The sequence below is a fragment of the Phyllostomus discolor genome, chromosome 2, assembly GCF_004126475.2.
Source record: "Phyllostomus discolor isolate MPI-MPIP mPhyDis1 chromosome 2, mPhyDis1.pri.v3, whole genome shotgun sequence".
Lineage (NCBI taxonomy): Eukaryota > Metazoa > Chordata > Mammalia > Chiroptera > Phyllostomidae > Phyllostomus > Phyllostomus discolor.
This window is the reverse complement of record NC_040904.2, coordinates 5,620,107-5,637,501: the sequence shown is the minus strand read 5'-3', so window position 1 is coordinate 5,637,501 and position 17,395 is coordinate 5,620,107. Positions and strand designations below refer to the sequence as shown.

Below are 17,395 nucleotides of genomic sequence, written 5' to 3'. Positions count from 1 at the left end.
TAGAGCGGACTGCCGAGATCACTGGGCAGGTTGAGAATCTGTCTGTTTACTTTAAAGCACTCCCTGAAATGGTGAGGGCTCCCTGTGGTGTGGTTTGAAAATTAGTGGCGAAGGGGAAAATTTCAAAATCCAGAGAGCTTTCCTGGATCTGGACTATTTGGAGAATAGTTTAGAGAGAAAAGGAACCCAAATATGCAGCTGGTAGTTGAGGGGAAAGACAGGTTGAATGTGTTTCTGAAGAAACACGTGGACATTGTGACTTCGGTGTTCCTAGGTAGCAATGCTAAGGAATCAATCAATTTTGCAAACAATGAATCAAGCACGGACTGTATAAGATGGCATGGCCCCGTGACGAAACATGTGCCTTTTATCGTGCATTCTGCTTTTCATCCTGTAGCCTCGGAAAGAAAAGGATGCAGCTTGTCCGAGGCCTGCACTGTTTTCAATATTTACTTTTATTGGTGTCATCTCTTGGTTTCCTGGGAAGGGGTGGGCTGGTAACTGATCCACCACGGTGCACCTGTTTGCTCAGGACACTTCCTAGGAACGCATCTGTAGTTTCACGAATGTTGTCCATTTAAAACAGAAGCACTCCTTCGGAGAGTTTGTACGGGGAGCTTCTCAAATGAATGATCCGTTTTTTGGCATCTCCAGGGTTAAAGGCCCTCTCAGAATCTATACGTCCTGGAAAAGGCAATTTCTAGACTCAGCTGCTTAGCCCCATTTTATTTTTTCCCCAGCAAACAGGAAATGGAGCCCTGAAGGCCTTTTTTTTTTTTTTTTTCTAAACTGGAAAGTGTGTGGGAAGGGGGCATACCTAGGATGCCCACTTACAACCCTCAGCCTGACCCAGACTTGGGGGTCTCTGTGTGTTTTTTCTTCCCTCTCTTTTTTTTTTCTATTATTTTGGCAGACTTTTTGGAATGTCTGGGAGCTAAGGGCTTTGCTTCATGGAGCAGAATTCTGAAGCAAGAAAAAGAGAAAGTTATAGACTAAACCACAGAAATGTAAACACGTCTGCAGCTAAAATAACTCCACTCTCATTGAAAACACTCCTCCTTCACAATCAGACTTCTGTGTGCTATGGTCAATAAAACTGCATGTTAATAGCGACCAATTAATAGATTGTGTTGCCCGGCCTTAAAAGTTGAGGGAGTTTTAATTATTATTTTTCAAATTAAAGGAGTGCTTATTCCCTCCCTTCCCTTGGGGTGGGGGGGACTTAGCTTTCTTTTCTGGCTGTTTGCTGAAATTCTTGGCTGTTAAAGTTTGGAGAGGGAGGGACATGAGTAGTTTTCACTTGGTCGGAAAGGGCAGAGCGTGCAAGAGGACGCTCTGGAAGGGGTTCCCTGCAATCCGCGCCCGGACGGTGGTGACGGTCCCCGGGGGACCGAAGTGAAGAGAAGCAGCGGCACTCAGGTAAGCGATTTTGATGTCAGAATTCGCGTTTAAACTAGAGCGTCCGCAGAGCCTTAGCACGGTGCCCCCAAGGCCGATGAGCCAAACCTGGAGGCTCCCCCTTTTGAGGCTGGGGACAAGCCCTATTGTCACAGGGCTGCTGTCACTGCATCCGTCAGCCCGGGGTGTCTCCTCCGCATCCTGACGTCCTCGCGACCACATCCAGCTCCTCCCGAGCCCCCGCGGTCCCGTCCCAACGCCGGGTAGGGCACGCGCAGGTAGTGACTCCAGGATCACTACCGCGGCGGCGCCTGGGAGGTGCTTCCCTCCAATAGTCTGCGAGCGATGTCGTCTTCATTCTGAGTAGCTTCCCAGGCAGTCGGTGGTCATTTTAAACTTCTGCAGCAATCAGTTTTAACTTTTATTTGAACGTCTGTAGCGGCTGAGGCGGGGGAAAAATTACTTCTTACTAAAAGCCACGCCGAGGGACGAGGAGCCAGCCCACTCCGCACTTCTCCACCTCACTGTCCCCGTCCCTGCTCTCCCTTCGTCTGCGGTCCTGGCTCCTTCCCCCTCCTGGAGCCGAGTCCCGGGGTGCCCTCCTGCCGGGGCCTGCACTGGGTCGGCGCTCACGTCGCCCCAGGCTCCGCTCCTCCTCCTGCTCCTCCTGGGAACCGCCAACTCCGTGCTCAACCAGAGCAGGCGTCCAGATCCGCCCGCGCCGCCCGAGGGCGCGCTCAGGGACACGCGCGCCCACGCGCACCCACGCGCACCTGGACGCGCGCGCACCCCCACGCGCCCCTGGACACGCGCGCCCCCGCCCCGCCCCCGGCGCGCACTCTCCGATCGTGAGTCGCGCGTCGGGGTGGCCGCCCTGCGCGGCGATTGGCGGGAGCCGGAGCCTCCCCGAGCCGGCGCCCACACCATGGGCTGAACCCGTCGGCGCCCCGGAGTCAGTGCGGCCGGCTGGGCGCGCACGGCCAGGCACGCGCGCGGGCACATGCGGGAGCGGACACGCGCGGACGCACACGTGCGGACACGCCTTCCCCCCGACGGCGGAGCTCGCTTCCCGGTAAGTCCAGTGCCCCCGGCGCCGGTGCCGCGCTGGCGGCTGCGGGGCCGGTGGCGGCGGGGGGCTGGCTCTTCCGACGGCGCCGGTCAGGTGGGGCGTGCGAAACCCGGGAGGGTCCCTGGAAAACGCGCGCCGTAGGAGACCCTCGGAGAGGAGCAGCCGCGCTGAAATCGGCCCGGGCCGGGAGAGCAAATCGCCGGAGCCTCAGCAAGAGGTTATTTGTTCTTGTCTGGAGTGGAAATCAGGGTTGAATTAAAGCCCACGCTTGGCTGAAAGTAGAGACCAGATGTGGGCTTGGCTGTTACTGCCCGGTTGGTCCAACGGCGCGTGGAATCGCCCTCCGACGGCGCCCCGGCCGCGCGCTCCTGAACCCACTACATCTCTTTCCTGGCCAGACTCTCAGCCTGTCTTTTCACCTTCTGACACCGCAACCTGCAGCTGTTGTGCTCACGGGCTTCCCGCGTTCCCCTTTAATTGGAAACCTGGCATGTTTAAAATGTAGAATGTCACTTTTTTAAAAATCAGCTAGTCTTTTTGGTTTCTCTCAGAAATCCATCTTCCACGTATCGCTGTTGTCTGTCGTATGGAGGTTTTTTTTACCAAAGGTACTGCATGGAGTTATGGTTAATATTTTTAAGCATGAGACTTAGGTCCTATTGTTACTAGCAGACCAAACCGCCCAGTAAAATGGGTAGACCATTTTAATGCAAATGCGGCTTTAGTACCACTTGTCCGTGATGTAACAATTTCCTTGGTCCTTTCAAAGAACATACTCATCTGCGCCGCAGATTTCACACTCGTCCTGTTTCTGTAGCTTCTGTGGTTCAGAAAACTTTGAGTGTGAGTTAAAAAGAAAAGTGCTTTTTATTCTTCCCAGGGTGACAGAACGTAAGGCACAGAGTGTATGCACCACGGGGACTATTTTTGAGTATTTTCGGTTCTCTCCAAGTAGTTTAGAGCCCTGAACCGGCCTCAGCTCTCCGTCACCTTATCACCAGGAGAACTGTCACATTCCTGGGCTTAACCCCTGCGCTGCCGGCGGCGGCCTCAGCAGACTCCTTCCTCAGCGGGGGACCGGGCAAGGGCAGTTACAGAAAACGCCACCAGATGAATTAACCACTGCGTGTCAGGGAGCGGATGCAGGAATCCCTACGGTTGAAATCACAGTTCTGGCGAAAACAGGATGAGCTATGCAAACTAGTGGTTAATAACTAAAGCTTTATAATTTCTAAAGAAAGGTTTTTACGAGCGCCACAAAACATCGCAAATGCTGCTTGCGGTTTGGTAATCCGAGCTCCAATTTGAGTCAATGACTTTGGGAAATTACAGCAAACTGGCGAATGGGTATTATGTCTTTTGAGTTATTTGTTTAAGAAAGTACAGTTCCAATTGCACTTCAAGTTTCAGTTTCTTCTCCTTTCTAACACTCTATTGTTACTTCATTTTATTTGTAAAAATCTGGGGTAGAATTGTGGTACATCATTTTACATATACTTGTGATTTCACGATGAGTTCTTGGCTATTTAATCCAATTTGCCTTCTCTAGGTAAACTTTTGAAAATTAGTGTTTAACATTGAATGGGTTTTGCAGTGGGGCTGCTTGTACGTGAGTATCTAAATATCTGCCCCCCACCCATCCCACTTCTGATGTTTTGTTTTGGTAGGTATTAAAGAAAAATCTTGTGGAACTTTTAACCTCATAAAATCAGATATTTTATTTATGGCAAGGGCTCAGGTCCCAGCAGAATGCCAACTATGTAAGTAAGATGTAAGCATCTCTGAAAGATGTCAGCATTGATTTTTAACTTACTATTCTAAAATGTTACGTATCGTGCCTATATGGATAGGTAATAAAGAACTTTAAACATTTTCCCTAAATTTAGTATTAGCTCTGTTTTTTTTCTTGTTACCTCTCCTTAAACAACAACAACAAAACGATAAAAGGGGATTTATTTCTTCACCAGACAGAGGAGTGAATGCTGCTAAAGTCTTTTCCGGTTTCCCAGTGGAAACCGATAGCAGGTTGGTCGGTCACCGGATCCGGGTGGTGAGGAGACGCTGTCGTGTTGAATGAATCTCAGTGCCGCCAGCTGTTTCGGGGACCCCCACTCAGGAGGCGCTGGCACAGAGACACCCACCCGTCTCGAATGCGACTCAGGGAGCCTGTGAAGCCAGATGCGGTCAAGTAGCTGACATCAGAAATAAGTCATTGTGAGCAGAATCCCAGCTTTTTGAGGCCGAGAGGCAGTTCTCGGTTTAACTTGGGGGTTGATCGTTCTAAAGGCACGTCTCTTTGGTCACCTCCCGGCTGCATCACCCTCTGCTTCCCAGGCAGGCTGTCACAGTGAGCGGGGACTGCCGAGGGGTCTGACTTTCTTCTCCCCGTGTGCGAGGACACTTTGGGCAGGCATTCCCGGGCGATGCAGTCCTTCCAACACAGCCTTGCTTATGATCTACACCTTGACCTTGAAAGTCTGAAACCCTTTGGAGTAGCTTTTGACAAAGAGACAAGCTGGCACAACGGAGATGTTTAAATATTTTGGACACAATTTCAGATAAATTTGATCTTCCTGTCTGTGACAGCGTGAGCTGGAGGTGCAGGGAAACTTTGAAAGTCGTGGCAGTGATGGGTGTTGATGCAGGAGGTCTGTGTTGTTGATGGTCATGATGGCATTCTTGTTGGCCCTTCTTTGCCCCCTCAGGGGGCTTATTAGCAGTTAGTTAATGAGCTGTACGTAATGCATGGTCACGCTACATCTTCTCACTCTTAGTGATTCAAAGCAGTCATTCTGCAGGGCAGCAGGAATTTCTAGGGGTGAGACTAGCATCTGAACCCGTTTTTTCCAAATAGCCAGGGGTAAAAATCTCCCCCCTTTTAACGTTACCTTTTATGTTACACATTTTGGTATTTAAGAGACAGAGGATTTGATGCTTCGTGTTTGCGACGGCGCAGATCTAGGGGAGGTGGCGACGGCGGGTGATCTAAAATTACTTCGCTAAATTTAAGTGTAAGTGAAACGCAGACAGCGGCGAGGAACTAAAGGGTGTGCTCAGAAGGCAGCGCTGCGCCTGAGTCCCGGGTTTCAGCTCACTTCCCAGGCCTTCTGTTTTTACAGTGGCGCGTCAGGGTCTGGAAGACCCCGACCGTGCATGGGACACAGTAGTGATGTAACAGCGTGAGCGAGGGGCCCACTCACCTGGACTCGGTGCTTGTTCAGACGTGTGTGCCAAGGGACTTCGGTTGTGGGACTTCTTCCTGCTTGAAAACGACTACGTATGAAGGCCGAACTATTCTTACCATATGTAAAAATAGGCCTTCTGAATGAATGTGTCACGTTTAATTCGTAGCTCTGGAGAACCAGATGCGAGACCTGGTCTAGGACAAGCCCTTAGCCTGTCTAAAGGTTTTTAAAACGTAGGCCTGCAGCTGCCTCTGTTTGAGTCCCGGCCTGTGACTGGAATGGGTTTGGTGGGAGCGAGACCCTCACACAGGCTGATTCTTACATGAGATCCCTTTTACGAGTGATACTGATGTTGTTCCGATAGCCGTGCCCCCACCCCCTCTGGAGAACACACCCCAGGGGGAGAAAAACCTCCGTCCAATGAGCAGGGGAGAACACGGGGCCATCTGCGGTGACTAAGAAGCCGTACAAACTGGAAACCGTTTTTTTTCTCTTGACGAGGGGCTGGTGTGGCAGCGGTTCCCAAGTCTTCATTTAAAGGTGGAGAAGTGTGTTTGCGCCTCGGTCTGACCGCAGGGGGGCCGGGGTGGGGGCCGAGCCCTGTAGGGTGATGTACTGCCGTTGTCTCATTCCATTAAGCCAGTGATTTTCACCCTTTTCCGTCTCGTGGCAGCACACCTAAACTGGTTGCTCAAATTCTGCGGCAGGCCACAAAACGTATCTTTGCTGATCTGACAAAAAAAAAAAAAGGTGTGACTTTGATGCACTTACACGGGGTGACTGCTGTGGTGTTGGCCGCTGGCTTTGGTCATCCGACAATCTAAGGGGAAGGGGCCCCAGATTCTGTAGTCGGGCGCTGCATGTTTTAGAAATTCTTGCGGCACGCCAGCGGGCCTGCTGTGGCACACCGGTTGAAAATCCCTGCGTTAAGTGATTCGCCATTCTGGGCGGGGAAGTTCATTTTCTCTGCGGCGGAGTAGACATGTGGGTTATGGATTCTCGGGGCTTAGTAACCAGGTTCAAGTTGCAAAGGAAAAGTCTGAATCGGATCATGCCCCTTCGCACTGGGTGGGGAGGTGCGTGTGGCCGCACTGAGGACATGCTGGGGGGCGTGCGTTCATCGCTGACCTGGTGGAAATGGATTAGTGGGCGCTGCTTGCTTTTCTGGGGGAGCTAATGAGGACACCAGGCTTGGGACTGTTCGCTGCAGCAGGAGGAATCTGGGCCTTTACTCTGTCTGTTTACTGCCCATCGCCTCTGTCTAACAGTTGATTGGGATTGGCCGTGGGAAAAGTGCTCTTCCTTCCACCCTCCCTGTGTCTCAGATGCTTGGACTCTGCCCGACGCTGGAGTGAATGGGGACCTCAGGCCTCTCAGAAGGGATGGCAGGAAGCGGCTCTGAGGAGCCTGGTGGGGAAGGGAGAGAGGCTCCCCCTGCATCACAGAGTCAGGAAGGTAAAGCTTCGACCCAGGAGCGACGAAGGTGCCTTTCAGGATGCTTACGTGGACACGCATGCATCTGAGCAGAACGCAAATGATAACCGCAGGAGGAAAAGGAAATGTTAGGAAATGCTAACCACTCACACCCACAACCTCAACATAAACCTTTGACGTTAAAGGCATTAGAAACCTGAAGTTTCTTCTGCTGGGAAACGCGGTGAAGTCGTGTAGCAAAGGGGCCGATGGCTGGCGTAGGAACACTCTGACGAATCTCTCGTGTGGAAAGGGGGCTCGCTGACACTGCAGCCCGTGCCCGGGGCGGCTGGGGGGGGCCCTCACTCCTCAGAACCGCAGCTCGTCCGGTGCAGGGCTGGCTCTCTCAGCTGTGCCCACACAGCAGCGAGGTGACAGAGTACGCAGGAGGAGGGGGACTATTTGCTGCTTCAGTATCAGAAAGTACTTTCTGGTGGGTGTGACCCTGGCCGCACTTCATGACCGAGTCCTAAACAGAAGGAACGACAACATGGATCAAAATCCCGGGAACCGGGCAGGTCTTTTCTGCAGAAGGCGTTTGGGTCCGCATATTACCAGCACTTATTCCCGTTTCTGCACCCCCCGGCCGCCCTCCGAAGCCACTACTGTGGAAGCAGGAGAAGAGATCTCTGATGCCTGCTTTCGTCACAGCGAGAGGACTTTGCAGCAGGCCTTGTGTCCGTCCTGCAGTGCCTTGTCATCATACGTCCTGAGGAAATTTGATTCGTCTTTGCAGTTTCCTAAGACTTGGAAATATAGGTGATTAACCAGAATGTCCCCCAAGAGCAATTTCTCCTAAGTTCTTCATCCCCAGGCTGCAAAACGGTCTATAAAATGACCCCATAAGTACATTGACCCCCACGGTAAACTAACTTCCAGGAGGCAAAGAAGGGGGTTCATTTATGTGCGTATTACGATCCCATTTACAACTACATTTAGCATCAGCATAATGTTTTCTTTGCAAAAATTAAGCATTCAGTCATGTTCGATTTTCTTTATTCATTTTAAGCAACCTGGAAACACACTTCTCAGTCAAAATGTATTGATCGCCTATTAAATCAGGGCACTGTCCTAAAGGAGAGATGGGGGGCATGGGTGAATCAGAGACTGTTCCAGGGGTGTCCAGCCTGCACCCCAAGGGCCACACGCGGCCCAACACAAGAAAAATTGTAAGTTTTCTTAAAACACGAGATTTTTTTCTGTGATTACATATTACAATGTATTTAATGTGTGGCCCAAGACAATTCTTCTAGTGTGGCCCAGAGGTGCCAAAAGGTTGGACACCCCCTTGGGTGCTGGCCCTATCTAGAAATTAGTAAAACAACTGCAAATTTAGTGGGAAAAAGCCAGAACATTTCAGTGTGTTCTTGCCTATCCACCCGCCTGAGGTATTCATTTAGTGACAACCTGTGAACAAAGCCACAGCCCTTTTTCCCTCCAAAGAACCAAAAGCATGTTCTCTGAACATAGCGTCTTTGGGATACAAATACCCACAGGTGGTGGTTCGTGCAGAACGAGGGGCATGTCTGGGACTTCTGGGAGTCCCTAAGGGGCCAAGGCTGGTCTCCGGGCAGATTTAACCCGGGCTGTGCAAGTTCCGGACTCCAGCCGAGGGGGCCGTTCAGGGTCATGGAAAGGCAGGTGCGAGGAAGAGAGACCGGAGAGTGCGAACGGTGTGGGGAGGGACAAGCTGCCCTTTCAGCCCATGTCCCTGTCTTACAGTCCGTGCCAGACACTGTGCAGGGCGCCGTGGGCACGGGGAGGACTCCGGCCATGCCTTCAGGGGGTGGAACTATAGGAAGGGAGCGCGTGCACGTGCCCGGGGACCTAGAAAGGGGACGGACGCTTGTGTCCCGGAACACAGAACGGCGGGGCGTGCATGGGCCATGCTCTGTAAAGAGGGGTGAAGGCATGTTCCATGAAATTAAGAAAGTGGGTGAGTGCATATTCTAACCCAAGTGGCACATTCAGCAGGGCCACCGGCTTGGGCCAGGCCAGTGTGCCGGCGAGCCAGGGCCCAGCACTGTCCAGTGATGGAGGCAGTGCGCCCACACCGAGTGCTCCGTGTGCTGCGTGCGTGGAGGCCCGTGGCGGGGCCCCGGCCACGCCATGCACGGGGCTCGCTGCGGGGCCGCTGCTGGGTGAGCGCGTCATCCCACCACACCGGCCCTCCAGTCTCAGTGACTCGTGGGAGGACTTTGCTTTCACTCTCAGCATCAGCAGCCGTGGAGCGTTTGGGTGGCCGGCACCACCGGGGCCTCTGCGTGCTCAGTTCCAGTTTATGTTCTTGCCCTTGTTTCTCCCTCCCCCGTCCTTTCTTATTTATTGTGCATCTACTCCTGAATTTTTTAAAAAATGCTTGTTACACGGCATATATCCCTGTCAATCTCTTCGCATCCTGTTTTGGAACAAGGCAGAGTAGAGATAAAATCGTCCATCTCACAAGAATCGTAGAATCAAAAAGCGACAGGAGCCGGACTGCAGGCGGAGCAGGAAGTGCTTCCCAAAGGGCAGGGAGGCGCGGGAGCTGCGCCGTTGTGTGTGTGTGTGTGTGTGTGTGTGTGTGTCGGGCAGGCGTGGGCAGGCTGCGGGCAGGAGGGCGGGAGGTGCTCCTTGGGGCCTGCGCCCCGGGCTGCAGGGCCTGCCCAGCCTCCCCGGGTTTCCGAGGGACTGATCTAGATGCCAGTTTCCATAACCCAAGTGTGAAGTTCAACGTAATCTTGCAAAGGGGACGGGAGAGTGTAATGTTCGGAGGGCGGAAACTGACCTTGACCTCACCAGGTGGCGCAGGCAAGGGTCGGCGTCACCAGGGGTCAGCCTCACCGCAGCTCTTCAAAGACGGTGCCCCAATTGCCCCCATTGTCCAGAAGAGCAACGTGAGGCTCAGAGCACGAGGCCAGGGTCCCACGGAGAGTGAGAGCCAGAGTAGCACTGACACCCCGGGCCGCCGACTCGGAAATCCCTGCCTCGGCTCTGCTGCCTGGAGTCGTCTCAGTCAGAGCGGAGGGTCCACTTCACGGATGCGACAGGTGACAAGGAGGAAGCAGGGTGACACAGAGGCTCAGCAAAGGAAATGGAATGACAAGTCACATGCATAGCTTAAAATTTTCTAGTAGCCGCATTAGAGAAGGAAACAGGTGAAGTTAATTTTAATAATCTATTCCATTGTAACGCATGTCCAAAACATTATCACTTCAAATGCAATTAACATAAAACATTGATGAAATATTTTACATGATTTTTTTTCTGTATGGAAGCTTTGAGATCCAGGTGTGCTTCCCACTGACAGCACATTTCGAGTGCTCAGTAGCAGCCTGTACAGTCAGCTTCAGACCGTTTCTCAGAAGAGTTCAGATTGAGTAGAGTTAGTAAGCACTGTGTCTGCTCTATAGCTCCAGGGGCCACGTCGCTCCGATATCATTTTGGGACCAGATGCGGTAGCATTAAAAAGTAGGAGCCAGCACCGTATGTCCAGTCCTGAAACGGCAGTTTTCCTGTTGGAGGGAGGGCATATGTGTATATACCATTTCCTGTTGACTCACCTCTTGCTTTTAAAAAGGGTGAAACATTCACAGTTCCCTGAGCGAGAAATTTGTTTTCAGTCCAGTGCCTGCTCTGCAGCCAGCGCCTCTCTGCGCTTCCTCATGGATGGTTTGTGCTCACTGTCACTGGTGCATCGTGAGGGGGTTCCACTCTCTCTGTTCTCGTTCATTTTGCCCCGTGGGCAGTGCTTACTGTAAAAAAAAAGAAAAAAGAAAACTTAAACAAAATAAAACTGTGCTAAACAAAATATGCGTGGCTTTCCTCAACTCTAATGGCCGTATCAAATTTAACAGCTAATTCGGCGCAGTTATTGGTAACCAAACATGGAAGGACAAAGAATACTGTCATTTATTTATTTTTTTAAACCCCCCAAACCTCAGAACTGACGGAAGGGGCTGTGTGTTCAGGCTCTACCCGTCCACGTGTCTGGTTGTAGGCCCTCGGGGACGAGCAGAAAAGCGAGAATGTTTATCTTGCGCGTGGCGGGTTCTGCCGCACTGAGGCTGCGTTTTGCAGGCCAGCCCCTTTCCGTCCTCCCCGGAGTGCGGGTCACCAGGTGTGGCCCTTGCCGGGGTACCCGAGGGTCTGCTCCGAGGCCTGCTGCGTCCCGCTCCCCTCCTCTCTCACGGGAGAACAAATTTAATTTAAAGTCTAAATTGTGTTTGAGAAATCTGAAGCACATTAAGACCCCTTAAATAATTCACTTGGGGTTACGTGCGGTGAACATGTGTAAATATGAGAACGTGACGGGCAAGCGGTCTACACGCAGAGTGAATCCGAGACCACGCTGATGGGAGCCACGTGTGCCTGCACTCCGGGAGGGGAGGCCGAGCCATTCATTGCTGGCAGCAGCCGGCGGGGCCCGAGGCTGGCCCCGCGGCTCGTCGGGGGAGGTCAGGGTCCAGCTGCTTCTGCACGGGGTCCTTACGATGTGCAGCGTGGTTGAGGAGGACCTTGGAGACAAACTGCCAGTGTGGAGCGGTCAGCCGGTGGGCACGGTGCTGGGACAGCGGAGGGGACAGGAACCCAGGGGGGGCTGCCCGCCTCAGCCGCCCCATGCATTCCCCACCAGCTTCTCCGTCTGGCGTTGGCAAGCGTGAAAGGGCCAAAGTGTGCTTCTGGAAGCTGCTCTGCTTCGCCAGGCTGGTAGAGGCCTTTCCCCTTCGGGCTAAACAACTGTCGTGCTTCGGGGATGGATGGGTGGACTGAGCCCCAGGACAAGCCACACACAGCCGGTGGGAAGTGTCCTCGCCCAGAGGAATCTGAGCGTTGCTGCGTGTTTCTCTCTCCTCCCGATGCCCGAATTCCCCCGCCTCGCTTGCTGCCACTGAGTCCCTTCCCCCTGCTTCCCTGGGCTCACTTGCTCCCACGCAGGGCTTTCAGATGTCGGTGGCAGAGAAGTTCCACCCGCGGTAAGGCCCACGAGGGGCTCGAAGAAACAAGCCCGCGCGTCTAATGAAATCAGGCTGCAGGTCTGAAGCGATGCTGGAGGAGCCCCGCCCTCGCTTTCTCTCCTGTGTCTGGTTTTCATGGAAATTTGTGTCTGGGAATGAGGGGAATCGGAGTGGATTTGCTGCAGGCAGGTGCCTGCGTTCTCTGGCGCTGGCCGTCGGGAGTGAGGTCCAGGGGCGCCTTAGGAGGTTCGGCGCGCACCATGCAATCTTTATAAAGCAGTGGGGATCTTCTCTGACTTCCTGGGGTTTGAAAGTTATTCATACGTCTGCCCCAGCCTGGGATTTTGAGGACAGAAAGCAGGCTCTGCTTACTGTTCCTGCTCTCTGCGTCCACCCTTTGAAGTTGTGGCAAAGTGGCTGCTGTATTCTCTGGTGCTGGCGTGTGCAGCCTCTGGGGTTGTGGGTTAAATGGTCCCCTTTATCCTGCAAGGGCGCAGCACGGTGGCCCTGTTGGGAACACAGGCTTCCTCTCCGCAAGGTTGGGAATTGATTGGGGCTCAACCCAGACTAAAGGAGTGCAGGGGAGGCCCAGGAGGACTGGCGTCTGCACTGGCGGAGGAAGCAAGGTTACATACACGCTGTGTTTCAGTCTCTGCAACACGCCCGTGAAAATGAGAGTTGCAGATCCTCTGTGTAAGACTGTATGGCCTTCTTCGGGGAATAAGCCTCCTTTTTGGAATAAGTGAGCTTCGAAATAGACTAGTGAGAGGCAAGGATGGTTTGCCACTTTGGATACTTACTGTGGGATGGAGAGCTGTCCCGAGAGAACTCTTTCCCTGGGAGACGTGTAAAACCCAGCTGTTTTCCAGTTCAGTGCAGTCACCTATCTGCTTCATCTGCGTCGGAGTATGAGCTCTTTGTTTCTTTCCTTTTTTAAGGTTTTTTTTGTTTGTTTGTTTGTTTCTTGTGCTCAACACCCGTTGGCTTTTAAAACAAGCGGTGGCGTGTATGTGAATTGTTGGTTAAGGAGTAACTAGTGTAGTGTGGTTCTTTGAATTCTCAGCTCACAGAAACGATCATGGGGCCATCCGAAAGAGACCAGGGCAGATTCAGACTTTGTGACTCACCCGTCCCCGAGGCGTTGGTGACAAACCCAACGAGCGATCACGGTATTTGGTGATGCAGTGACTCTCGGCTTAAATGAGTGTGTTTTACACCCCTTTCCGTGGCCACGCCCCTAAGGAGTCTTTTCAGAGAGTTTTTTCCTGGTTCCACCTCCCCGCACGTGAACCTTTAATACCACAGGAGAGTGTGTATCTGTTCAGGTATTTCACATTATACACACACGTATGTATACCGACATTTAGGTAAGCCTGGGCTTTACCCGGAAGAAAAAGAGACTTTTTCTCGTCCTCCAAGAAGTGAGTCAGCCTCCTTGGGAACGCACCACTTCCATGCGCCATGCCAGCGCTGACCTTGGGGAAGGCTGTGTTTCAGAGAGAAGACGGCAGGTGCCAGGACCGGATGTCAGGAAGGCTCGGAGGAGGGGAGGAGGAAGTCCAGGTGAACTCTAGGTGTGAAGGCCAGGGCCCTGCGTGCTGACCGTCGTGCAGAGCGTGGCCTGGGCTCTGACAGTGACAAAAGGGATAGGCCACCGGGCCGCCTGTGCGTCTCTCGGGGGACACCACGCATGTGTGGAAGGGCTGACCGCACACTCTTCGCTGGACGGACGGTGCCGGGGAACTTCTCAGGCTTCGTGTGCACATGAAGCTCAGGTGGTCTGTGGGAAGACCCCAGCAGAAAACATGCATCCCCACGCAAGGGGCAGCGTGCCCCTGGCGTGGGCGCAGCTGGAAAGGCGGCGTCTACCCCTGGTCCTGGGTGTACGCGGGCCCGTCCCGTGGCTGCTTTAGCCGCAGCTGGACCCCATCGAGGCTCATGTTTCCCCCTCCAGTAAAAATGGAAATACAGGAAAAAAATAAACAACCCCAGAAAGACACGCCGAGCTTCAACCCGAAATCAGCCAGGAGAGAAAAACACTTGGGCCGGCGTCAAGAGAAACACAGCGGCGCCAGCACCACGCTTTATGAAAATGGCCATTGAGTAGTATTTCCATGAAAAGGCAACTGACTCACAGCCCGGGGGTGAGCGTCTGTGAGGCAGAGTCTGGGCCGCCCGCCCACGCCCTGGCCGCGGCGGCAGCTGCCTTGCACTCGTTACTAGAAGTGACCCAGTGAGACTGGGAACAGGGGAAAAGCACGCCAGGCTCTGAGACGGGGAGGGAGCGAGGTGGGCCGTGACACTGGAGCCACGTGGGTGGAGGGGATCCGACCCTGGGTGGGGGTCTCCCCTCGTCGTCAGCAGCCCCACCAGATCCTCCAGTGCTCCACGTGCCGGACGGGATGGCCTGACATCCAGAAAGAGAGTCAAATGACAAATCGCGCTGCTGTGAGTGCCAAAGACAGAAGGTGACGTTTTACTTTAAAGGCTTCCCCTCTGGCTGATGCTGTGGGAGGTGGTACGGTAGTGTGGAGGGGGATGGAGACCCCAGTTTCCCTCCCGCCTTTCTCAGTACTTCTGGCTGGGTAACAATCAAAGTAGCGTGGGGAAGAGTTAGCAGGAGGAAACCTCTGACACTTAGGAGGGAGGCACACGTGGGGGTGCCCCAGGAATAGGAGGCCCAGAGATGCCCTGGACAGTTTTGGATGAAGGCGAGGGAGGCGCGAGCCTGGGATTTCGAAGGGAAAGCAGGTGACTGACTTACTGGTAGACAAGAAGGGACAAACCCGAAGTCAACACATTCTCGTGCCCCGCCCAGAAGTGGTGGGGACCGAGGTGGGGGCCAGCCAACAGCCCTGCCGGATGTCTCGCGTCTGCCACGTTTCGTTTATGTGGCGGTGCTCAGCTGACGCCCCCTCCCTTGGAGCAGGTTCCTCTGTCTGAACTCTTTCAGGCAGGTAAAGGGGGAGGGTCGAAGGTGCTTTAGGAGTCGTTTGTTTCTTAAAAACCAGCGTACACCATCAGTACCCCAAAAGGCATGCTTTGGGGCGGCCAGATGGGTGTCCTTCGCAGCTTCTTTCTGGACCGTCACAAGGGCGTTGACTTCGCTCTGAGGTGGCCGGTCCGAGGGGTGACCTGGCCCTGAGCATCTCTGAGCCCCGGCCGCAGAGCCCTCCCCCGCCACTGCACGTGCCCAGTGTTTGGCAGGTAGAAGGCGCCTTTAAAACATTGTAGATTTCAGTGAATGTATCGGAGTGACATGGGTCAATGAAATTACGTAGGTTTCAGGGGTACAGTTCTATATTATATCATCTGTAGATTGTACTGTGTGTTTACCACCCCAAGTCAAGTCTCCTTCCGTCACCCTCTTTGCCGTGTTCTGCCTCCCGCCGCCCCCATCCCTCCGGTACTCACCACACTGTTGTCTGTGTCTGAGTGGTTCTCTTGTTTTTGCTTCTTCCCTCCACCTTTTCCACAGTGCCCCCAGACCCCCTCCCCTCTGACAGCCGTCAGCCTGTTTTGTGTATCTGTGAGTGTGCCTCTCTTTTGCCTGTTAGTTCAGTGTGTTCATTAGATTCCACATGTAGGTGAAGTCGTATGGTATTTATCTTTCTCTGGCTGACTCATTTCACTTAATAGGCCCATTTGCAACGAGATTTCCTTTTTCACAGCCCAGTAGTGTTCCATTGTGCGGATGTACCACAGCTTTTTTATCCACTCAACTGCCGATGGGCACTTGGGCCACTTCCAAATTGTGACTATTGTAAATAACGCTGCGGTGAATGTAGGGGTGCATGTATTCTTTTGAATTAGTGTTTTGGGTTTCTTTGGATAAATTTCCAGAAGTGGAATGGCTGGGTCATAAGGCAGTTCCATTTTTAATTTTTTTAGGTATCTCTGTACTGTTTTCCACAGTGGCTGCACCAGCCTGCATTCCCACCAACAGTGCACAAGGGTTCCCCTTTCTCCATCCACATCTTTGCCAATGCTTGTTATTTGTTGATTTATTTGGGGTAGCCATGTGGCTTTAATTTGCATTTCTCTGATGATTAGTGAGGTTAAGCATCTTTTTGTATGTCTATTGGCCATCTGTGTGTCCTCTTTGGAGAAGTGTCTGCTTGGGTCCTTCGTCCATTTTTAAATTCAATTGTTTGGGTTTTTTGTGGTGTTGAGTTATATAAGTCCTTTATAAATTTTGGGAATCAGCCCCTTACCATCTATATCATCAAAGAATATGTTCTTCCATTCAGTGCCATTGTCTTTTCGGTTTGTGGATGGTTTCCTTTGCTGTGCAAAACCTTTTAGTTTGATGTAGTCCCATTTGTTTATTTTTTTGTTTTCCTTGCCCAAGGCAACATTTCAGAAAGAAATACTGCTATGAGAAATGTCTGAAATTTTACTGCCTATGTTTTCTTCTAGTTTTTTTATGGTTTTGAGTTCATTCTTGTGTATGGTGTGTGAAGGTGATCTAGTTTCATTTTTTTTGCATGTATCTGTCCGATTTTCCCAGTACCAGTTATTGAATATGGTATCTCTACCCTTTTATATGTTCTTGCTTCTTTTGTCAAATATTAATTGACCATAAAGGCATGGATTTATTTCTGAGGCCTCTATTCTATTCCATTGATCTATGGAATTCTGTCTTTATACCAGTACCAGGCTGTTTTGATTATTATGGTGTTGCAATATAGTTTGATGTTAGGTAGTGTGATATCTCCAACTTTGTTCTTTCTTCTCAAGATTGCTGTGGATATTTGGAGTTGTTTTTGGCTCCATATAAACTTTTGAAATATTTGTTCTAAATCTGTGAAATATGTCATTAGCATTTTAATAGGTATTGCATTGAATCTATAGATTGCTTTGGGAAGTACGAACATTTCGACGATGTTAATTCTTCTAGTCCGTGAACATGGTATATGCTTCGATTTATTTGTATCTTCCTCAGTTTCTTTCTTCAGTGTCTTATAATTTTTTGAGTTAGATGTTTTTATACAATTTTTAAATAGGATTGTTTTTCTTAGTTTTTTCTTGTGATAGTTTATTATCGGTACATAAAAATGCAACTGCTTTCTGGATATTTATTTCGTGCCTTGCTACATTACTGAATTCATTTATCAGTTCCAGTGATTTTTTTTGGTGTAATCTTTAGGGATCTCTATTTACAGTATTAGTGTCATATCATCTACCAATAATGACAGTTTTCCTTCTTCCTTTCTTTTTTTTTGATTTTTTAAAAAAAATTTTTGTTTTAATTGTTGTTCAAGTACTTCTTCCTTTCTAATTTGGCAGAAAGGCACATTTTCATTGCTTTTTTCAGTTGTTGGCATTTTAAG

General features: G+C 51.5%; 1 protein-coding gene across 1 annotated transcript in view; it reads left to right on the top strand.

Moving 5' to 3' along the window:
* The first annotated feature begins 361 nt into the window (after positions 1 to 361).
* ERG (ETS transcription factor ERG) overlaps positions 362 to 17,395 on the top strand; it is a 223,214-nt gene continuing 206,180 nt past the window's right edge. Inside the window, exon 1 of the mRNA XM_036017436.1 lies at positions 362 to 1,419. The gene's annotated coding sequence lies outside the window, so the exon portion shown is untranslated. The remainder of the gene's footprint in view (positions 1,420 to 17,395) is intronic.